General features: G+C 47.1%; 1 protein-coding gene across 2 annotated transcripts in view; it reads left to right on the plus strand.

Moving 5' to 3' along the window:
• The window catches only part of SLC4A4 (solute carrier family 4 member 4), a 140,374-nt gene that overhangs the window by 8,546 nt on the left and 107,576 nt on the right, over positions 1-24,252 (plus strand). The window contains exon 1 of one of the 2 annotated variants that reach the window (XM_059843565.1): positions 15,999-16,269. The exons of the other annotated variant lie outside the window; for it this stretch is intronic. The gene's annotated coding sequence lies outside the window, so the exon portion shown is untranslated. Of the gene's footprint in view, positions 1-15,998; positions 16,270-24,252 lie in introns of those variants that run through there. 2 annotated transcript variants of the gene reach the window in all.

Here is a 24,252-nt window from a genome sequence, read left to right on the forward strand (position 1 = left end):
GTAAGAAAAAGCTTCGGCAGGTATTTCAACTTGGTGTTTGTCCGAGTTAGCAAAGAATTTCAAGTGATTTAAAGAGAAATGGGTTCTCCCACTGATTTCACTGGGTGCCAACTCTGACTTGGAGATAATGTTTTTTAAATGGAATTAAAAACTTTGCTGCTTTTTAATACAGGAAGGAGGAGAAAGATCCTGTTAAAAAGAACTGCAGAGACCATTTCAGAGCTCTTGCTTCTGGTGACCTTTTAATAATGCACAGCAGGACAGAAAGAAGCAGTGGTCAAGCTCCCTGGCTTCAGCCAAATGAACCCTTTTTTCTGAGGCTGGGCTACTTCAGCCTGTGACATTCATGGCACGTAACATTTTACAGGCTTCCGGTGGCAGTTCTACAAATGTGACAACGGGGTGTCAGCTCCGAGACGAAAGAGCCTTTTTCATGTCTTTGCATCCCAGATAAATCCCCTTGTGGTTTGAGTTTTGGCGTCTTCCGCTGATTACTCATGCAAAAGTGTGAGGGGAAATACTAGAGAGCTAATTATAATCGCTTTTAATTAGATCCTGCAGCAACCCCTGCAAGAAATTCTAAGTGAGCGATGCACACACTCTGTGAGATGTGTGCTGCTTTACAGCCAAACCCATGGAATCCTGGAATGGCTTGGGTTGGAGGGGACCTTTAAAACTCATCTGGTTCCAAGCCCCTGCCGTGGGCAGGGACACATCTCTTTGCAGCATGTAGCTGTGGGCCCCAAACCCTAAAGCACAAAGTGTTGGAATACAACTGTAAGTGTTCTGCTGATATTTGGGAACTTGGTGAGGCAGCTAACAAAGCAGGAATTTTTGATTGAACTGCTGGTGACCCAAGAGTGGGAACCATTTCAAATATCCACTCTGTATCCTGAATGTGAAATTGTTCTTAGAAACCGTTATATAAAAGGTCTCCCTTTAATGGACACGTTAAACAATGTGTCCATTCCCCGCCTCCTGTAGCACTAGCAAAAGGAGTGAGTGGTGTTATTCCTGTGAGGCAGGTGTTGGACAGGATGTATGGACATGTGGTTAGCTGTAAGTCTCCCATGTCCCTTCTGCCTGTGATTTCCTCTGTCACAAAGGAAGTGCTAAAAGAAATCATTTTGTAACTGAAGAACCAGATAATTTGTTGTTGTTAACAGGAAAATTCTCAAAATTAAAATGAGCCCTCATTTTGAAAGCCTTGAACTTGTAAAATGAATCAATTGAGCCAAGTTTTCCAGGAAATCAACTTGGACCTTTAAGCTCAGGGCTCCCTCCGGTATGGCTGAAATGCAGGGCTGTGAGTGCTCTCCCTCCACTTCAAGGGCTGTTGTGCTTGTCAGTTTTCAGGCTCCCTGAGAAGGAAGCTCTCCTGGCTTCTCATTTGTGGAGATCAAAGCATGGAGAAGTTTGAGAAATCCGAGCGGGGTTCTGGGTGAGTCAGTGGTGTTTTCTGAAATTCAAGTCAGAGTCTTTAACCCTGGTCCCACTGGCAAATCAACCAAGAAGCAAGTTAATAACAGAAAGAAGTTAATTCCTTTCTTCTTTGGTTCTCAAAATATCTTCAGAGAGGATTTTAGGATCTTTGTTTAGGATCCTCATTCTACAGACAACAGCAAAAGTCTTCTGCTTTCAATTTATTTATTTTTTCCCCTCCTTTCCCCACCAATATTCACTTTGGGGCTTGTCTTGTGTTGCCTTAATATGTAGATGGGATTCATTTTCTTCATGTAGAACAGCCCAATCTTTATTCTCTAGGTCCTATTTTTTTTTATAGGATTATCAGAAGGCACTGTGTCAGATCTTATTGGCGGGCAATAACATTCACACTTAGTTTATTGGTTAGCCCATGGTATTTTGCATGTCTATCAAACTTCTGTATTTATAGTTAGTTTATACATTTTTTCTACTGATTCCCATGAGACAGATGTTATTGTTTATGCAGGTGCTAGTTGTTTTCCACCTAAGAATAAGTTGTTGTGTTAACAAGCTTTCATATTAAGATGGTTCTTGCATGGGAACTTGTAAATGACTCAGCTGCACTTAGAAGAAATGACAGGCTAGCTATTAATTTAACAGAGCAGGCCTGATTTCAGGAGTCCTTTCTTTTATACTTCTTCTACCTGTCCACAACAGTCTTGATTTAAGACAATCTAAGGGGAATGCTCTGTACAGGTTTAACCAATACAAGTGGATACAAGTGAAAAAATATCAGTTTACTAACAAGAGGATCAGCAACAGGCAGAAAGTAACAGTAAGTGCTAGATGCAGAATTGCTAAATCTCAGAACCCCTTGAGAGGGAGACTTGAAGTGCCGGACAAGTGGCAACAAATCCTCTTGAGAGCCTTCCCTCAATACTGGCCAAAAATCAGATGAAAGAAATATGTTCAGCAAGGACACAATGCAAGTATTCAGGCTTGTGGACAGGATCCATATAAACTACAAATTTTCTAACAAATAATAGTGTATTTTAAAGATGTTTGCAATGCTGCCTCAACAACTCCAACAGATAAAAGAGATTTATTTTGTTTTCTTTCTGAAACACCTCTAAACAAACATGTTTGGGACTGAACTGTGTATTTTCCAAGAGCATGTTGTGCTTCTTCATGTTTTCAGTAGGGATTTAGAGGGCCTTGCAGGCAAATGGTGAAAGCTAGGGTTTGAGCTGGCCTGAGCAGGGATGTGACTTGTCATTCATGTGATTTGCCCATCATTCCTGTGAAAGAGATGCAAACCTCTCTGGTAGGATGTCCAGAGGCTTGGCAGGATGGGGTGGTGCAAACTGAGAGGGCACCTAATTAGTGCCTCCAAGTGTCTGGAGGATGGGTGTCAAGAGGGTGGGGCCAGGCTCCTCTTTCCAAAGAAGGCCTTGGATAAAGGAGGAATGGGACATGGAGCAAGGAGTAGAATCTGGCATTGCTCTGTTTTAGGGTCCTGGTGATCAAGTGCCCCCTCTGGAGTGTATGTATTCCTGTCACAGCTCTGCACTGGCTCCCTGGCGTGCTGAGCCGGGGTAGGTTTTCTATGTCCTGTACTGGAAGCAGGCTCTCCAGAGGAGGAACTGGCTTTCACTTAACCTTTACATCTCCTTCTGCAACTTATCTTCAAGGGCACATCTGGACTGTTCAGTACCATAGCGTGTTTTACTATGACCCATTACTTGTCTACACCTGTGCTAGCTGTAGAAGCCAGAAATTTTAAGAGGCAGTTAAAAATAGCTTGGTTTGTTATAAATGACCCTCCCCTACCTGGTATTAATTTCCATGGAGCTGAGGAATTTCAAATTCTCCTGGTTTCCACTATGGCTGCACCCTGAATTCGGAATATTGCCCCTTCCAAACAGAATTTTAATGACATCAACAGTAAGTTCTTTCCAATGTACTGACATCCTTTAGACTTAAAAAAGAGATAACTGCTGGATACTCTACTGTATTCTTTTTCTGTCTTTTTGTTCTTTTTCTTCTACCTTGTGCCTTTGAATCCTGTTTGAATGGAACAGGATTCAGCTCTTCATTAGGTGATCTTGGACTAGGAGCAGTATTGCTTTGGCTTTGTTCCCCAACAGAAGTTAATGTAAGGGGGTGACAATCCAGCTTTCCAAAGGGGGAAAAAGCCTCCAAAACAGAATAACCTGATGGGCTGGTTGTCAGGCTGTGACTACCTGTTCAGGTGTACCAGACTTGTATGGTCCCAGGTAACGTGGCAGTACTTACTTCATTTGGACCAGGTATGAAAACATTGCAGTGTTTTTGCTTCCTGTTTAAACCAGTATGCATCAGAATAGATCTTCCTGTGGACACTGTCCTTGGATAACTCAGGGGGCAAAAACCTGGCTAAGTTTCCTGCACTGCACACTTGATGTGCTGGTCTGAATCTTATTTCTAGAATTTATTCCCATTCTCATTTCTATCACTCAGTACCATTCCTTAAATCAATAATGTTTTAAAATGTTTTCAGACTTGTTTCCCAAAAGTCCTAGCAAAAAGGTAGCAGCAAAAAGTGAGTGTTGTGAAGAGTTAATTACAGAAGGAAAATCTCTTCTGAGGCTTAACTGGAGGCTAATAATGAGTTTCCATTGCCTGGAGGTGCATTGGAATGAGAAGGAAATGGGAAAGGCACTGGAGTGGGGTTAAACTGGTTTGTTTTTTTCCATGCTGGAGATGCCAGATGAGTAAGTCCATTCCTCTTTATACCTGTCTATGGCAGGTGAGTGTATCTGGTCCTCTTCCATCCTAAGCATTTGGGAGCAGAGGCTGTGAGCCTCTTGGTGCAGCTCAGCAGGCTCTGGGGCAAAGCAGGGTGCTGGCAAGTGCTGCACAGGAGCAGCCAAACAGAGCAGCTGAGCTGGCGTTACCACAGCTACGCCTGCTGCAGGACTTCAAAGGGAAAGCAAGAACCACTGCTTCAGCCCTACGTGACCTGAGCTCATTCACACTGCCAGTTAATGCCTTTCCAGAGACTTGCAGTGTCTGAGATGGAGGGCAAAAGGGATTTCCTTTGGGTTTGGTGGTTTATCTCATGGGCTTGCCTTGCAACTGCTGAGTAAGGAATGTGATGGGTTTAGATACAACTAGAAGTAAGGTGTACTCTATGCTCCAAGAGAGTTGGCTGTGGAGAATTAATATAATTAGAAAATGTTACCCATCTTAGTGTATGAGGTAAGGATTTTGTGGAGGCATATATTGCATTTTGAAAGAGTTGTCAAGCCCTTGCTTTTGGGTTGAGAACCAGGATGAGGGCAAGTGTTGGTGCAATGAAGAGTAACCCAACTGACACAAGGGAGGAACACTGGAGTCCATTGCTGAACCACAGGTCTCCCATATCTTCAGCGCTTCTGGACATCAAGAAAATGTACATCCTGGCTCCCAATGCCAGCTCTTCCCTTTTGGTGGCAGGTGTTATCTGGCCTTCATCTGGAACTGGATGCAGCTTTCCCTTCTCAGTATTGCTTCTGCTTGTTGGCAGCCTGGAGCTGAAACACGAGATCGCGGTTGTGCCGTGTCCTCACGTCCGCGCATGCTGCCCTGAGCTGGGGTCCCACGGCAGCAGCGTGCAGAGGGCACACAGCAGGACATGAGGCTGCCTTGTGGAGGCACCGTGTTCCCAGGAAAAACACATGAGGGGAGGGATGGGCCGAGGTGAGCGGGGTGAAGGGTCAGGTGCTCAGGTCTGCCCCAAGATGGGCAGTCTGGCCCACAGGCAGGCAGTCAGCACGTATTACTTACAGCGTCACTGGGCAAAGAGCTCGCCTTTCACCTGTGGCATCTGCAGAGCAAATTGTAGCAGAGGGATACTGCAGTTTGTCCTGGACCCCATGCCCTCTGTGCCGGCAGCAAAAAGGTTGGGTGTTCATGGGGTGTCCCCCACTTTGGGGCCACAGGAATTGCTGCTCTTGCTTGGCTTTCAGAGGTTTTAATGGAGACGCTCCCACAGCCTGCCGGGCAAATGAAGCAAAATGTCACGGGGGGGAAACTATTTTGATCCCTTTCTCTGGGGGGGCAGAGGGGCGGGAAGAAGTGGGTTATAGTAAATGTCATACAGGCCTGGGACTGGAGTGTCCATTCAAGTGGGACAGCGTTTGCTGGGCTCTGCCTCTCAGAACTGGAGAAAATGTGGAAGGCGAGCTGCTGTGAGCCCTTGGTTCTCCTGCTCAAGGAACCCATGGGACAGCTGGATCTGTGGAGGGACTGGAGGTAGGTCTGGGCAACCTGGTTTGGGGTGGGACACTGAGAGGCAGAGTTGATCGGGGGGGGTACAATGATCTCCAGTCTGAAATCATAGCTCCACCTTTTCTCTCTGTGCCAGACTTGGTATTTCACCAAGTTTTTCCTGTTGATACGGGTCATGACCTGTGAAAGACTCTTCTCAGGTGCAAGGTCTTTTGCACCAGTTCTGTTATTGTAACAGGAGAGCTTTCCAGAGAATTTAGAAACTGAGAGTCCTCAGAAAGCCAGCTCTGGGGTTTTCACAATCCCGTGCCTTGTAACAAGTCTGAAAGAATTTAGATATCCAGTGGAAACCTGTCAATTTGCCTTGTGTTCCTGCTTGTTTAATTGCTGGTATGTGGATGAAGACTGAGTGATTTCATGAAAATTCATTTTTTTTTATCCCACGTGCGATCCGTCTAGCCTGTGCTAGCATATACAGTTACTTCTCGGATAACATCAGCCTCATGGCTTGTTGTCAGCAGCAGATGCTCTTGTGGAGCCAACTTTTTGATCTGTTTAAATCATTCAGATAAGTGGTGTAACATCTCCCTGGAACACTGGGATAGCAAGATAAACCACGTTCCGTGTCAGGAAGAGAAAGGTTGTGTGTCTCTCTGTATCTCTCAGAAGCTGTTGAATGTTTTTCTGCATTAATCTGCAGCCATAACGACCCAACTCTAACCTGCAGTTATTAATTGGGAGCAGAGCCAGCAAATGCTGCAGAGTTGGAGCTGATATTCTGAGAACTGTGGAAAACAAAGGCAAGGAGAGGAGCAGCAAAGGCAATTGCTTTGTGATAACTGTGTGTACTAGGAAGAACAAGGGACAGAGGAAGGCAGGGGATGTGTATAATGGGCTCTGTGTTTCTCAGAAAAACCTACTTGGGAAGACATGGCATAAGTAAGTCTTTGAGTCATTCCTTTTCCATACTGAAAAGCCTCGTAAACGTGTCGTCGCAAACCATGTGCATGCTGAAGATGTGCAGTTGGATAAGGTATGATAGATTGTGCTCTAAGTGTGACAGTAGTGAGGGCATGTCTAAACACAATATTTTCCCTCTCCTGTGGAAAATGTTTGCAGTGGAGCAGGGGCACCAAAGTACTGGGATATATTGCTTATGCCACAGCAAGGCAGGGATGACATCCTGGGGGAGAGCTTTGGACAGTTATCTGGGTGCTACAGCTTTCCCTAAGAATCACAAGGCAGAGACTGCTTGTCATCTGCAGGGGCTGCTGCCTGGCTCAGGGTCCTTTCCCTATCCCCAGCTGCATCTTCCACCTGCTCCCAACCTCCAGCACAGCCATGAGGGCAGGGATGCCCAGGTCCCTCCAGGAGACCCTGCCTTGAGACTTCCCTGCCGCCCGTGCTGGGAGACAAGAGCGGCTGTGGGAGCGCTCGGGGCTGCGGCACAGGTGAGAGGGTGGGGAGCACAGTGCTGGCTCGCTGCCAATGCCATCGCTTCTTGCCATTCTTCCTCCTTTTATTTTCTTTCCCCACCCCAAAGCATGGGAATGTAGTAATTGCGTTTTGACCCAGTTTCCAAAATCACTGTAGCATAGACTTTGGCGGGGGGGGTGGGGGAACCACTTAGGAATGAAAACCAGCCATTAGCTAGTACCGGAGGGGCAGGAGCAGCAGCAGACTGTTACAAGTATGCACTAACAGCCTTGTAGAACAACTGTTATCCTGCATGCTTTTATGGGGGAAAAAAAAGGTAATTGCATTTACATTTTTTTGATATTTGATCCCTGGTACACAAACCTTTTGAGCCTGAATTCAGGTTGCTTTCAGCTGAAGCCCTCTAAGCATAGAGGCTTGTGTCAAGTGCCTGGATTTTCAAAACTTGGCTGGAGGTTTCATGGCAGCCTTTCTTGTGGTTATTTCTGGTACCTCTGGCTGCCAATTGGAATGCAGGGCTGTAGATCTGTGGGGAAGTGGAAAGGGATGGGTGTGAGTGCCTGTATGGAGTAGGAGCCCTTAATAGCAGGAGGCTTGGGTTAAGATGGGGTTTTGAAATGCGCAGGGACTTGGGGAGCAGATGTAGGTATGAAATCCAAACCAATTTCCTCATTCCGGCTATTAATATGAGACGGAAAAAAGGTCCTTTGAAGTCATTTCAAGCAGCAATTCATATCCCTTGGAATCTCCCCAGCAACTCAGTGAGGAGTCTTGGAATTTAACCTCACAAAGTAAGATAGGTGGGAAAGGAGAAAGAAAAGGCCAGAAGACGTTGTCTCAAGGGATGGGAATACAGTGTCCCTCAGCTTCTGCTGCCTTGGTATCCTCACTGCCTCTGTCCCTATCATGGGTAGGGCACTGGGAATAGTTTCACATTTAGCCTAGGGATGCCACCAGGGCATGAACATGGATCATGCTGCCTCTGCTCCAGGGGAGATACAAAGGTTGTCAGTGCCCCAGGCTGTGTTTTCCACCACAAGCAAGGCTGTACAAGAAGACATCATGCCCTGGAGAGCAGCTCTTGCCTGCTCCACTGCAGAGCTTGGTAAGAGAATGCTCTGGCCTCAGAGGATGAGCTGGTAGGGAGCTTGAGGATGTCCTCTCCCTTGGTTAGGATGGATGGGAGCTTTGAGGTGGGACCATGCATCTGGGGGAAAACACAGCCAAAAGTTCAAGGCTTTGAGAATGGAGATAGTCTTCGTGTGCTTGTATTAATCAAACGGTATGTGAGATTCTCCAAAGGCAATATTTTATTCTGGAGTTGTACAAGCATGAAATGAAAGCCTGCCCTTTGACAGCACTCGTGTTTTGTTAAAGTGCTCCACCAGAACATGCTGTCCCAAATATCTGTGGATACTCCATCATGCCTGAGCCCTAAAGCCCACAGAGCGGGATGTTGTCCCAGGGCAGTCATCTCCTGTTGCTACACAAATGTTGAGGTGAAGCCTGAGTTTATTAGTTTTCAAGGCAGAAGATATTGTTTCTGCACATTTTTATTTCATACAGTGCCTTAATTTCTATTAGTCTTAAGCTGATATGCCTTGGATTTATTTTGCTTGCTGGAAGGCTGGGGAAGCTGAGGCCAGGTGGACATTTCATCTCTTGTATGTAGCAGTTTGGACCTCGTGGCTGTTCTTGCAGGTCAGTGCTGCTGAGGTTGCACTGCCTGCCCTTCCCAGTGCTTCCAGAGCACCGGCACTCCTTGGCTTTCAGCTCCTGCTCACCAAATTGCCTCCTTCCTGTGGAGAGGAGCTTGGAAGTGGGTTGTTGGCTGCAGCCTTCGCTAGGGACTGCTGCTGGAGGTAACTACAAGAGGTATTTAAATAGGTGGTTTCAGCAACAGGTCTTGTGGGCAGGTTTCTCCTCTTAACTTCCTGCACTGCCTCTCATAAAATGCACAGCTCAGTGTTTGCTGCATGGGGGGGCAACTCTCAATATCATGGAGTCATGGAGTGGTTTGGGTTGGAAGGGTCTTTACAAGTCACCTCAAGCTAACCCCCTGCCATGGGTGGGGACGCCTTCCACTGAACCAGGTTGCTAGATATGGGACAGGCAAGGTTTTCATACCTACAGGATATCCATCCAAAGGTTTTCCTGTGGAGTGTGTGGCTTCTGGAAGGTTTCAGCTCAGCTTGCTTCTCCCTTTCTTTGGGAAGAATCCCAAAGGTCTGGGGCTACATTCAGGGGGTATTCCTCATCTGCCTGCACTTCCAGGATCTTCTGCAGCAGAAGGCTGCAGAGCTGGGAAGAGCATTGAAAGAGCATTTGAAAGAACAGCCAGCTCTCAGGGATGCTTTTCCCTTATTTTTTTGGCCTTGTTTTGGCTTGGACAACGCATTTCTCCAGTTTCACTTTCACTCAGATTTTTTTTTTCCTAGAATGCTTTGCTCTTAAAACAGCCCTAAAGTGACAAAGCCCTTTTGGAGTTAGATGTGCTCCCAGGGAACTGTTGTTTGCTCTAAACTAGGCTGTTTCTTCTGGAGTTACCTAACAAATAATTTAAAAGTCATTAAGTCCTCAAAGCTTTATTTATAGAGTACAATTTTCTGGCTAAATGTGACCTGCCAATGTTTGGTTTTCAATATTTTGTTTAGGAAATGTTGATATAAAAGATGAGAGACAGAACAAGAGATGTGAAAATCCAAAGCTGTGAATGATGCTGCTGTTTAATTATTTGAAAAGAAAAGAAAACATTTCTGATGACCCAGGATGGACAATAGGATAATAAACTGAAGCCCTAGGCAAAGGAAAAAAGCATACCCAAAACAACAAACCAAGCCAAAGTTTTGTTGTGTGGCATCACAAATTGTGTCCTTAAAAATTATCAGGAGTTGAGAAATGAAAGGACAGAAGGGAAATATGATGTATTATAAGTACCAGCCACTCCTGGGTAGCCTTTTCCTCTGTATCAAAAGAGGGCCTGCAGAGGGAACACATGAAAAGTTAACCAGTGGAAACACATTTTTCACTGGGAATAGTGTCTGTATTATCACAATCGGAAAATGGTTAAATGCCAAGAGCTGAGATGAACTGAGAAAAAGAAGAAACATTGAGACGACTATCTGTTGTTTAAATTGGCACAGTGAGGGGAAAATAGTGTTCCAAGAACAATAACCTAAATGGCACTGTAAATCAATCGATGGGAGGTTGTCTGGAGCTGAGCAATAGAGATGTCCATGCATTTACTGTGTAGTTTCCTGTGGTGGTAGTTTGATAGCTTTTTTCCCAAGTAAGCATTGTAAGGCATCATCTGAGAAGGCTGTTCAGGTGTGTATATGGCTGGATGAGGTAGAGAAATTGGTAATTTATCTGTGATGTTACTGATGGTGTATTTCATATTTCCTGCAGTTGGCATTTGCCATTTCCAAAGCCCTGTGGAGGTGTCCCAGATGGCATTTTTTAGCATCAGGAAAAGATACAGTCTTGAATTCAGAGGATCACAGTGGCCTGCCATTCAAGTTACTCTTTCCTTGAGGATATTGCATGTTCAAGAGCAGATGCTCTGTGTTGTAGAGGCAAGGATTCAATTTTAGAGCAGCAGGCAGGAAGTAGTGTACATCAGGGAAAGCATTTCTAACCCTGATGGCTGTCACCGTCTGCTTGTGGGAGGTTATCTCCAACCACAGGGTAAGAAGGCTGGCTGGGGAGCTGCTGTGTTTTGACAGTAGAAATCCAAGTAAGTTGTAATTTTTGTCTGTACTGGTCATGTTGTTGGACCTGGCCTTCCACTGAGAGTAGGTGAGATTCCTCCTCGTCCTTCCAGTCAGTGATAAAATATTAGAAGCCTTCCTGAGCTGGAGGGGAGGATCTTGATGGAGATGCTGGTTGTTGCACTGTAAGGATTCGGTGCTCAGAATAATCAGTCTGGGTCACAGTACAAGTGCTCTACAAAAGGGCTGAGGGGCTTCTTGGCCCATCCCTCTGAGCTTTCTTGGTGGTGCTTTTTTTTTGGCACAGGATGCCAATAGCTGAGGAATGAGAAAGAGAAAGAAACTCAGAATGACAGCTGGTGACAAACTGGGAAAAGAAGAAATCCTTCTGATGTAAATACAGCTCATCCTATTTGCAGCCCATCCATATCACCCCTATCAGGTCTGTACCCCATTTTTATGTGGATAACAATGAGCCTTGTGCTCAAGGGGTTTGACCTAAGCCTTGGATTTCCCTCCTAGCCTGATAAGTGAAAGGATCTGTGTCCCTTCTGACCTGCCTTCTGTCTGAACTCACTCTGAAGCAGAGAGCAGGTGATGTGTTTGGGAGCCCAGAAGTGCTCCAGTCAGCTGGGCTGCTTCCTTAGCCCTCTCTTCCAGAGAGGGGGAGTATTTGTTGTCCCAGTGTCCCAGCAGCTGGAGGTGGCGGAAGCGTGTGTTTTGGTGTTGTACCCTCCGGTGGGTATTGTGGGTGTAGGAACAAACACTGTCTTTGTTTTAACACAGCCCTGCTTTGGCCTCGTTACCTGTAGCACAGAGCAGGAGGCACTGGAGCCACATGAAATCTGCTTTCTCCCTGGGGCCGGGGCGTTGAGCTGCCCCTGTGCTCACTGCTAAGGGGACACTGGCAGCTCACCCCCTCGGGGGGGCTGCGCCTGGGGCTGCCTGCGGACCTGGGGGCGCTGGGGGGCACGGGAAGCGGGGTGCTTCCCAGCAGAGGGCCCTCGAGCAGCACTGCCGGCTCCCGGCCGCCGCTCTCCTGGCCCCAGCAGCTCCGGGGCTCCTGGCAGAGAGGGATGCACGAAGTATGGCAGTTCGGTGTGCTCTTGGAGGAGCTGCTCTTGCTGGAAAGATAAGCGGTGTTTTTTTAAAGAATGCAGTCCTGGAAGTTGGCAGGAGACTGGCAGACCTTGCTCACAGGGCTGTAAAGCCCAAACCTGTGTTGCTTCCCAGAGGAGTGGAAAACAAGTTCTGTTTTCTAAGCCCTTGAGGTGAACGTGCCATGCTTTCAGTAGCTAGCAGAAGTATTGTAAGGTACCAGAAACAATAGCCCCAGCTGATGAAATCCCCATGGCTCTTGTTGTGCTCTGAATGAAGGAAGTGCTGTGACCTGGGTGGCTCTCCAAGTGCTTCAGGATGGCTCATTGCTCTCAAGCAGACATGGTGCATTATTCATGAAAGGCACATCAAGCACTTCACAAAAACCCCCTTAACCCTCCGGTGTTCTGCTCTGTCTTACCGCAGCTTAATGTTTTTCAGCACCTCCTGTTTCTACCTCTTCTAAATGAGTGAGCCAGGGCAGGGAAGTCAGCGGGAATTTGGCAGTTTTTCTTCCAAGGGCCCTGCAGTGGTTTCCCAGGGAATGGGCAGGCAGGGCTGAGCAGGTACTCTTACAGAGCCAGCACCCCACTGCATGTTGTTTTCACTGCTAACTGAGGCAGCACTGTTAGAAAAGTTTCCAAAAGCAACGGGTTTGCTCACCTCAGACCTTTACTAATGAGCTATCAGGGAGTGCTTGCTGAGATGCCATGTTCTGCCTAGATTTCTTGGGAAGTGGATGGAAAGGACAGACAAGTCCTGCTTCTTGGTGACTTGAATACAAATATGTGAGCTACGGAGTTGCTTTTTGTGGTTCCCTTGGAAATCAGTGCTATTGTACTAATTCAGCTGTAATACTAAGGAATGCAGCGCAGGAATTTGTTGAGTTCAGCAGCTAAAATGCTGCAGTACCCATGTCTATATAAAACAGACCAAAAAACCCCTGAAACCTCAAGGTCACAAGGAATAGCTGTGATGGAGGATTGAGTCCTGAAAATGTGTGTGAGGGATTTTGTTGGTGTACATAGGATTTGCTGTGTGCACAGGTGTGTCCAGGGTGAGCCGCTTTTGTCACGATGACTTGGCACTGACGTTTGTCAGCCAAGGAAAAGATACTGAAAGCCTGTGTGATAAGTATGGCTGCGGTCTCTCTGCACCTAGATCCTTCCATTGCAATCTTTATCCTCTGAAACTTCCTGACTTAGGTTGAGTTACTTGTGACTTAATCCAATGCAAATATTTTATCACTGGGTAGTGTGCGCAAAGCCCTGGAAGTGCAGGAGCTGCCAGTTTCCATCTCATTCAGCATCGCCTCTGACTGACAATGCTGTGGTCAGCAAGAGCGGCTTCCGAGGAATCTACCAGAAATGCTGCAAGATGTATTTATGGAATAACCTGCCCACAGGGGAAGTTTTACCCTAGCAGTTTCAGGGAGCATGCGCGTGTATGTGTTCTCTAATCTTTACCATCAGAACTTTGCCTGTTCTCATTATCCATACACATGTCAGACACCGCCAATGACAGTGATACCTTGCGTGACCTCGCTGGAAAACGAGATCCTGAGTTAGCTGAGGGAGGAAAATGTGTGTGTGCTGGATGAGAAGGCAGAGCAGTTATTGTTGTAGAGCAGCAGGCATTTGGGTGAAGGTGGTGTCCTGCCCCGTGCCCTGTTGAGGCATTGCCTTGGCTGGGATGTTGGCAAAGGCCGTGGGCAGAGCTTTTCCTCACCAAAGCTTCGTGAGCGGGACTGAAGCCAGCAGGCTCGAAAGGCAGGTTCAAACAGTCAGCCAAAGTCTTCCCAAATCCAGCTGCTTCTCTGTGGCCTGTGCAGGGAGGGCAAAGCTAGCGGGCTGTTGTGCTGAGTGAGGAGCTCCTCTCCAGTTATGGAATGGAGCAGAGGAAAATCCTGGAAATGGCTGGGGAGGTTTGGCAGGGGAAGGTGCGAGCGAGGGCTGTGGGCAGTGCCAGAAGGTACACAGATCCATGCACCACACAAGCCCGCTCTAGCCAGCAGGATTTCCTGTGTCAGTCACGGTGACAGACAGGGTTACTAGTGCACCTTAGCAGTGCTCCTCTGCACAGAGAGCATACTCATTTTTAAACTTGCTTGAGACAACTGCCCTGGCTCTTGATTTAAGGACTTCTGGAAATGGCTCTGGTAGCGTTTTAGATGATTAAACGCAGCAATGTGATTTTTAAAGACTGACTTGGAATCATGCATGCTGATAAAAACCCATTTTTTTTTAGCCAGAAAATTCAATGCACAGGTTTAAAATGACAGTATTTGAAGTTACAGTCATTTGTCAGGAACTGGAATTGGTACAGTTAATTAGGTTTGTTTCTGAAATAGCGAGCTAAGAGCTGGCTGCTGAGAAGCATCCGTGCGGTGCTTTCATTTAGGGATCATGATGCTTGGGGGGATCCCAAAAACCCCCCATGAGTTGTCTAAGTGGCAAAAAAACCCAGCAATTTTTTCAAGTAGGTAATATGTCTTTTCTTCAGGAGCTCCGTAGTTTATTTAAAAATGAAAGTAAAGTGAAGGTACAGACTAACTGGCACATCATTAAGGATTTAGGGCATGGAGACAGCAGTCCTTGCTTTGGAGCCTTTGGAAGAGGAAAGATGTACAGTTATTGGGGTTCGGACTTGAGCACCCGAAGCTTCTCAACTGATGTGGTGCTCTGCTTTTGTTAACACAGGGACTGTCATTATTGAAGTGAAATACAGTTGTAAGTGATGGAAGGCACCACTGTGCCCATTGGAAACTCACTGGCTGTTGAAAAACAGGTTCTTAAAAACCTGGATTTATTAAAGGGAACAGAGGAGGCCAAGCCCTGACCCATTCATGTGCAGACTGTGGCTCTGAGATCTTCCAGGAAAACATAGAACAGCATGAGGGGACAGTGACTTAAAGCCAATCTTCTGTTCTCAGTGTCTGGGGACAGCACAGGGGTGGCAGCAGCAGAAAGGAGAGGAGGAATTTGGCAGGAAGATCCTTCTGCAGCGCTCTTACTCTGCAAGTGCTGTGGTTTCTGTTGCTGCTGCTTTTTCTGCCCAGCCAATGGATTGCATTTTATTCCCTAGTAGAGAGTTTGGATGGGTGACAAAGGTGGAGCTTGGAAGCTGAAGGGGCAGTTGCTGTGTGGTAATTATAAACTTTGCTGAAGAAGGGGAGTTTTCCCCCTATGGAGCTACAATAGCCTCCTTTGTTCCCCTGAGAGTCCGTGTACTTCCCATGATGGATTGCTGTTCTGCCATGTTCTTTGTGAGCCTTTTGCAGAGCTCCGTGGTTTAAAAATATTTTATGGATCTCATCACCTTGGCCGGGACAGTCAAGCTGAGTGCAGGAGCTACAGCTGACTGAACAAGATGTGGGATATTGGCACTCCTTCCCTTGTCCAACAGCAGGCTTGAGGGAACCTATGGAAGGGCAATTATTGTCCCTGGAAGTGTCTGTATAGGAGAGAGAGGAGGAAGTAGGACTGAGCTGGCAAGCAAGGTGAGCCTCGCCATGCTCGAAGTTAAGGAGAAGCAACATGTAAGGTACTATTTCAGTGGCAAATTATAATGAACTGACTAAATTATGGGTTCTATATTTTTCCTGGGGTGGTTGTTGTTGTTGGGTTTTTAATGTTTTTGTGGTTTTTGTTTGGTTGGATTCTGTTTGGTTGGGTTTTTTCCAGTGCTTTTGGCCCAGAAGCGCCGTGGGTCGCGCGTTTCCAGCGGCAGGGAACTTGCCCTGGGAGTGCGACAGGCTGCCAGCAGCCGTGGGCAGCCCGCGGCAGTATCGCGGCGGTGCTGTGCAGGGAAAGCATCCCCGTGCTCGGGGGAATGGCATCTCCCGGCCTGAGGCTCAGGGTGGCCACTGCCAGCCCCACTCGCGGCGGGCGGGGGGGGTCCTGCGGCCGCCCCTGCCCTCCGCTTCCAGCCGCGGAAGCCCGCACCTGCCCCGGCGCGGCTCGGAGCTCGGGGAGGGACAGCCCCGGCCCTCAGACTCCTCCTCCGGGCTCCCCGCCCCGGGCCCCGTGACGCCGAGCGGCGGTCGGGGATGGGATGGGACGGGACGGGCCGGGATGGGAGCGGGTGAGGGGACGGCCGAGCCCGCCGGCGGCTTTAAATGCGGGCCCGGGCCGGCGCCGCCAGCACAGCCGCGCCGCTCGCTCGGGCTGCCGCGGGCGCTCACCCGCACGGACACGGACACGGACACGGAGGGGCAGGTGTAGGGCCCCCGCCATGCCCCACTGAGCCCGCCCGCAGTCCGTCCGCAGCGCCCGCCCGCCGCCCCGGCTGCCCCGCAGCCGCCGCCCGCCGCCAAGCTGGAGGAACGCCGCAAGCCCGAGCCCCGGAGGTGAGTGAGCGGGGGTGGAAACGCCGGGCTAGGTTTCTCTCTCCTCGGTGTATTTTTCGGCGTCCAGCTCTGCTGGAGTCAACTTTTAAAACGCTTCATGGTGTTTGAAAACTTTTTACCGTTTCAGTTCATCTTCAATGAGTTGTTAGCAGCCGCTGAATAGGCAGCCTCGTCTTTCTGAGGTTTCCAGTTATCCACCTGGTATACGGATGTATGGAGTGTTTTATTATCCAAGACCAGCTCTTCGCTGTTTGTTTGCCCTTTCTGTGCTTCCTGTGAAGCACTGCCATCCAGAGCGAGAGCACACAGGGAAACCAGGTTTTAACCATCTTAGTGCTTGTTCCTTTTTTCTTTACAACGTTAGTTACTAACAGATTTTTCTTTAGTTCGAAGCGCATCCCTTTAGCCCCCGCGTTCAGGAGGAGCCCTCGGATGTGCAGGGAGCTCCCACCACATCATGGAAAAAGGCACCGGGCTCTCCCAGGAGAGCGGGGCTCGGGGTGCGTGGCGGCAGCTCAAAGGAGTAGTTCCGCCAAGCTGCTCCTGTTAGTAACGTTGAGTGCGTAAGGAGCAAGGTCGGGCCCTGGGGCAGATCGGAGCAGCATCAGCTCCCCTGGGGAGCTGCTCCATGTACTATATGTAGGTACTTGCTCCTTTTGTGTCAGAGAGGTGCGGTTACTGTGCATCTGAACTTGACTCTGTGCGTGTGCTCCCACTTGCTTAGGGAGTTCTGGTTGTTCCTATAATGTACATACTTTCTGTTTAAAAAAACAAAACGAAAACAACATAAAAAACCCAACAAACCAACAACAACAGAAAAAAAAAACTGAACCCAAAGCCTGAACAACAAAAGCTTCACTAGTTTGATTTAACAAAATGTGCGAGTTGTACATATTGTGTGTGGGACAGAATATGTTGCTAAGTGCTGGTGTGATAGGCAGCAGGAATATACCTCGTTCTTATTCAGTAGGAACTTGTGCAGAGGCCCCCTGACCAAAGCAACCTTCAGGCTCCCAAACCCCAGCAACTATTGCATGAGAGACTTCATTTTGTTCTCACAATTTCCAGCCCTGTGCCAAGTAATTAAACAGGACTGTTTGCATCTGTGCTTGCTCAGAGCATTGTACATAAGCTGATCTGTCCTAGTCCTTTCCTGGACTGCCATTCCAGGCTCAAAGACTTTTTCTGGTGACTCCTGAATTAGATGATGGAAGAGTTAAGTTTGCAAAGCCTGGTTTTTCAGCTGGTGATTTTAGCTCTCATCAACTTCACCTGCTGCTGAGGGTCAGTGGGATTGGAAGGGCAAATGCCAGTGCAATCTGCAGGGATGCTTCTTCAGCTTCCTAGGATGGAAACGCGGAGTTTCAAGTTCCAAAAAAACTAGGAGGATTTACTTGTAACTTACCCTTCACTTCTGCTGAGCAAAGGGTAAGTTAATTTTGCATTTTTAAAAGCAGCTGCTGGACTTTAAGGACCTGCATTCCTGAGATTTCAAGGGACTGGTAACTGTAGACTGCTGACCTCAGATGAGTGAGGAGCAAGGTGTGGTGATGGGGTGAGAAGGAATTAGGGGATTTTTTTTTCTTTTCTTCTCTTTTTCCAGCTATGGGGAGGAGAGATGAAGCTTTCATTTGTGTGCACAGGGCATTCCTGGCAAGGTAACACCCTGCACTCATCCGGTCTGCTCCCAGCAAGGTCTGGCAGGATTTTCTGCAGCTCAGAACTGTGCAGGTTTTTCCCTTAAACTTCCATGTTACAATTTTAGATCTTGAAACTTCTCTGCAGCCAAAAAGCAGCCTCGTGTACTGGTGCTGTCTTGTGGTATCACTTGCAGCAGGTTTTTAAGAGGAGCTTTTAAAATGCAGTTGGGTGTAAGGTAAATGCTTTGGTTACCGATGTCTTAAGCTGATAAGCAAAGGTTGAATTTATGCACCAAGTGCAGTTGAAAGAAAAACATCCCCATGCGAAGGGAAAAAATCTATAACTCCTTTTGTTTTCAGATCTACCTGCTTATCAGAGAGGGTGGAGGAGCTGAGTCCTCTGGCTGAAGGTTTTCTAATGCTGCCACCCTGGACAGCTGTAATTAATAAGCTGGAGGGGGTTTTGGGCAAGGTTGGGAGGGAAAATTGCTGCGTGAGAGGCTAAAGAGAAAAACCTGTTCTTAGTTTTTTTTTTGCCAGTAAGTGTGCGAACAGCTATTTGCAGTCGGAGGTGCTGCCTTGCCAGAAAGATGCAGTCATAAAGGGAAAGGTGTTGCTTTGAGAAAGGAAAATCTGGGGGAAAATGTGCTGTTTTGGGAGGTGGGTGCCCAAAAATGGGCCGTGTGGGTTCAGCAAGCGATGCTCCTGTGTGTGTACATGCCATCTGTTTGTGCAGATTTGCTAGTAAACCAATTTCTCTAATTTAATTTTTTGGACTTTGTGCCATGACGTCGTTCTACACGTCCGTATGAAAATAGCATGGCTTTTACTGGTCTGCACCCCGGTTCCTCCCCTGGGCTGGGAGAACCAGAGGCCTTGGAAGGAGGGTTTGAGGGTGCCTTGCTGCCAGCAGCGTTCCCGGCACTGCGGCACCGCTGGGTCCCTGGGTGCTGCTGAGATGCCTGCATGGCCCCACTGCGAGAGCGTCCCTGTCACGCTCCAGCGACCGCCTCGCACGTATCTGCTGTGTGCATTAGGTTCAGAATCTGAGCTCTTGCTTTGAGCAAATTAAAAGGGTACTGATAACTCCTTGTTCCAAGTCAATTAGCTGCTTCCGGCTTCAAATCCACTTAGAAGGCTCACAAGGGGGGAAGTGCTCTTTGAAAACCCAGTAATAGCAGGTTATGGTTAATATTGATAAAGGAGCATGTGTCTGTGTCATTGTGCTGCGTCTGGTGGAAGGAAAGCTCCTCTTTTGTGCTCCCTCAAAACATAAGGACTTGGATGGCGAGGCATCCATTTCTCTTAACTCACGCTGCCTGGCTTGAAATGAAAATACAGCTATAAAATGGTCAAGGTTGCAGTGAATTCCCACAACCACTCAAAGCAAGACTTCTGCCTCCCTGCCCTTGAACTTTGAGTGGCTGTAGCATCTCGTTTCTCCCGAGTTTGCTCAGGATTGTGCGCAGTTTGTGGCAGGAATGCTTTTTATTGCTGTTGGACAGTGTCAAAGACAATGACTGCACCCATAATTGGGTGATAAAACAGTGCGTAGCATAAGTAAAAAGCTGCAGAGTTCTCGCTTGTCGATGGCTTAATTACATTAACTGAAGAGATAAAAATGTCTTTGAATTACATATACAATTATGAGTCTTTCGCATAAGGAACGTATTTGAACTTGCCATAGGGACTGGCAGTGCGGTGAGGTTGCATGGAGATTTATGAGAAATTTGAAAATCAGAGAAAGCTACATCTCAGTTCTTGGTGTTCTCTTTGATTTGGAGCAGTGGATTTCTGTCCAAATCCAGTAGGCATGTAGATCCATGCTGTTGGAGTATGGCTGAGCCTTCTGAGCACAGCAGAGATTGCATACGGCCCTGGTTTTGTCTGAATTTTCTCACCAGAAAAACCAGAAGAGTCGATTCCATGTCACCAATATCAGAATTCTTTGAATCTGCGGCACAAATGAACTTTCAGCTTCTGCATTCCAGAAACGTGTGCTCTTAGGAAAGTTCATTCTGCTGCCAAAGTAAAACAGAGACTGAGGGGTGGATTTAAAATAGATTTATTATTTATATGTATAAATACATATGGAGAGAGAGAATATGGCTGATCTATATATTTTCTACTCCTAAGGAAATTCTTTTAGTGGGGGAAGAGATTTTTCCAAGTGTTTCAAATCCTAGCTGTATTATGTAACTACTTTTATGGGGGAACAGGATCATATTTCTGTTTTGCTAGCATAAAATAAATACTTGCTAAATACTCTGTATTAATTCTGTGTTGAAATGAGCTTTAATTTTCCTTTCATAAGTATTGATCCATACTTCTGGCATCCCAAAGTGAGTTGAAGAACTTGGTGGTGGGAATCGTTCCATGACTTCTTTTAAGACTGAGGATTTCTCAAATCACTTCATTCTGTTATTAATGATGATTATAAAAGCTATTTCATTTTATTCAAATTATAGTTATTAATATATTATTATTAATAAACTTATATATAATCTATAAATAATACAGAGCTATGGTACCTCTGGTTTTGACCTCTGCGAGGTGACTGCTGCTCCTCTGTCAAGTTGCTGATATTTGATGTGATTTTTCCCCAGGGGAGATTGAATTTTAGTTTCTTTTGAAAGTTATTACAATGAGCTGGTATTATGCAAGAAGTCCTGGTGGGTTTGCATGTCCAGCAAATTTTTAGCTTTTTTCACATCGGAGTTATTCCTGTGATGTGTTCTGTCTTTTTCTGCTACTTTTTCTGGGCGGAACATGCAAACGCTTTGATTTTGGTGACTGTGCAGATGTGTAATCTGACAGCAAAGATGACAGCTGAAGTCTTGTGTGCCAACTACTCATCTTTACTAAAATTTTTCCGTTTTCTCTCTTTTGTACAGTAGATGCAGAAACGGAACTTGGGTCTCTTTTTTCAAAGGTGTGTGCAACTTGAAGATTATGGTGTTTTCCTCCTAAGTTTTTTTAATAAGTTTTTACTTCATTTTAATCACATCTTGAAGGTTTACTGAGCTCATTTCAACTCTTAACCTTGAACAGAAGGTTGCAAAAGTTAATTGCTTTTATTGTACCAGTGGCTGTATAACACTTCAGACCCATTGTCGGCCCTTAGACGTAAGCGTAAAGGTCTTTTCATCAAGGCTGCTAAATATGAGGTTGATAAGAATGAAGCTGGGAAATAGTTGCTCAGTAGCTCTATGAAAAGTGGCATTTGAGCACATCAAACCTGTCTGTTGCACTGGAATTGAAGTGTATTTCTTACAGGAATTGGACCTGCACATTTTGCTGAGGTGTCAGAGTTAGCAATTGTGGTCATCTTGAAGCAGATGTTACCGAAATTCTGGTTAAATTTGTCTAGTCTGAGCTCGCTTTCCTGGCTGACACTTTGTACATTCAGCAGACACAGAGAACGGCTCAAGACCAGCAGCCCTGCTCAAAAGAGCTGCCTGTGTGTTCTTCTGGGCAGGCACAATCATCCCCAGGGGAAAATAGATGGGCTTTGTTCTCTTGTGTCCCCAGCAAAGCCCCGTTCCAGAGCCTCGATGGCACAGCGAGCCAGCGTGTGGTGCCGTGGCAGTGTTCCACATCCATTGTTTGGCATCTCATGATCTCTTAGGTGAGCAGTGATGGGGTTGGAGCAGTATTGTCCCAGCAGATGTGTCAGTGTGGGGTTTCATGGGTGCACTAGTGCTGATGATGGAGTGTCAGTGCAGTAACACCTCCATCAGTGAAGCGAGAAAGGTTGGAAATGGGGAGCTGTTCCCTTAGTCCCACAAAATACTTCAGTGCAGGTGACTTCTGGCCTTGAGGCAATTCAACTCACTGGCCTTTGAGGCCATGTTGAAGTGCTGTCCTGGGGTGAGTCCTGCATGAGTAGTTCCACCGGCATGAACGGAAAAAATGTGGGCTGAGATAGGACAGTGTGTGGGGAGAATTAATCAAATGGGGCCAGAGGGGTGCAGGGACAAAGTCTGGATTGCACCCATGTGCTGCTTGCAGGGTGGGGTTGGAAATCAGTGAAAGACCAGTGCAAAGTCTTGAGTGCATCTTTGATAGGCACTTGAAGGGTGGTGTTAGAGAGAAACGTAGAGTATTGATTTAGAGTGGAGTTGGAATGAACTTAGAGCCATTATTTGTCCACCTGCCTAGCTTGTCTTTGCACTCCCAGTTCACCTGTCAGATGATATCAGTGAATTTTTGGAAGAGATACTTTGCTCTCCATTTCAGAGTGCATTTGTATCTCATTTGTACCGTGTTATTGGTACATCACTGGAATGTGCATGGAAGGGAGATTTTTGTTGCCCAAGAGCAAAAGTGTTTCTCCCTTTTAATCACTGGTGAATGATCAATTTCTATACAGAAGCTGGGCTTTAGAAGCAAAGGCAGGCTGTCTCCCATGATGTACAGCTCCCATGTCATACAAGCTTGGAGCAGGCCTTCTGTGTCCATTGGGCTTTCCCTGCAGAAGAGGTTTTGCACTGTGCCCGATCAGGCGGGTGTGCAGTTCCGGCCGTGGTGCTCCGGAGGGTCCTGGCTTGTACGAGGCACCTTGCTGAGCTTTGGGTCTGCTGGGCTCTGTGTTGCCACCTTGGCAGCGCTCTGAAGTTGAGCCTGAGAGCCTGCTAGCATGGAAGGAATGCGAGCAAGCCTGGGCTGGAGCGTGGGCTTAGGCCCGTGCTTCGTCGGCAAGGCAAGCCCAGGCGCCCTTGCTCGGCTGCTGTGGGCACGGAGCTCTGGGCAGGATGCTCTCAGTGCTCAGCTTCCTGGCTTGCTCCTGTTTGCAGTAGAACTTGGAGGAATGGGCATGTAGCTGCCGTCCTTGTACTGTAATTTAACCTGGGATGGACACTCTGGACCTGTGAACAAAACAGTGAAACGGCAGGAATTGCTGCAGAAGGAAGACCTCTGTATTTCCCAAGTTTTGCTTGGATCATGGCTCTCTTCCCTTTGCCAGGAATACAGTGTATAAATTTTGTTGAAAGAGAATATGCTGCAAAACAGCCCTGTGAAAAAATCCCAACTGTGTGTTCCAGTGTCAGAATCCTCTCCAGAGACTGAGTAAAGGGAGATCGTGTCTCCAGCTTTTAAAATAATTACTCGAATTAAAGATCAAGCCTAAAGAGCCGAGTTCACTGAACATTAGCTATTCAACTTAATTTGTTAAAAAGCATTGAAAAAACAACATAAGCTCAGTGTCTCTCCCAGCAAGTAACCTGGATGTCCCCTGAATCCTCAGAAATGTGGCAGTGTAGAGATTCCTGTGAACTCTAAAAGTTTCTGTAGTAACTTTTCTACGAATGGAGCCATGCTTCTTGAATAAACCTCTTTCTGCCTTTTTAATTCTAAGTGGTGAGTAGGACACCTTTGCATTAAGTATTCCTGGTCTAGTAATGCCTTGGGTTGCCAACAGCTCTGTTTTCCTGGAAAGGCTTGACTTGTGATTCAGAGAAGGTACCTGTGGACTTTTGTGGAGCACTCAGATCAGTTCTGGATGTGACCCTTAACTTGTAATTCTCAGAAATATCTATGGAGTCTTGATCTGTGGTATCAGCCCAACTTTTCTGGCTCTGTTCCCAGACCAGTCATTTGGCTTAGCAATAAAAAAATGCAAGATAATGGACACAGATAACTGGGATTTAATATTACTGTAGCCCATTTCCCGTTTACCTTTAAACAGCCATGTTGCAATTAGGTGCTGGGCATAAAGCTTTTCTTTGTTAACAGGTGTCTCCAAGAAATGTGACTGATGACCATGTCTGGGTTCAGCCATGGGTGGCCCTGACAACTTAAAAAAGGAGTGGAAAAGCTGCTTGTGCTTTTATGAATATCTATTACCAAAGCAAACTATTTCAGGTCTGTTACAGAAAGAGGCTTCTTCTGAAAGAATGGCTTCCTCCAGTGTTTTAGGCAGATGCATGTGGAAAAGGGGGTGAAAGCAGATGGGTGATTGACACCAGCTGTGAGGGACTCCTGCATGTCCCCATGCACAGCCACCGATGCTTCAAGGTGTACCTGTTGCAGTGTGGGCCTGGCCAGATGCTTTGAGATGCACCTTCTCCAGCCTGGAGTTATCCTTTGGGGTGTCACCACAGGTCACGGCCCGTTGGCTCAAGCTCCCACTGGAGCTGCAGCCTCCCCAGGACAGCAGCCCCGTAGCCCTGCGCTGGGCCCCGCCAGCCTGGGCACGTCGTCGTCACTGCTGTTATCAGAGTGCTCCCAGGCCCAGCAGAGCAGCCTGATAGGCACCACGGGGAGCACCGAAAGCAAAAGCTGCTCCTGACCACCTCTAGGCACCACGTGCAGCCAGGCAGGCGTGCCCATGGCAAGGCAG

Source organism: Haemorhous mexicanus, chromosome 4, assembly GCF_027477595.1.
Source record: "Haemorhous mexicanus isolate bHaeMex1 chromosome 4, bHaeMex1.pri, whole genome shotgun sequence".
In the NCBI taxonomy this organism is placed as follows: Eukaryota; Metazoa; Chordata; class Aves; order Passeriformes; family Fringillidae; genus Haemorhous; species Haemorhous mexicanus.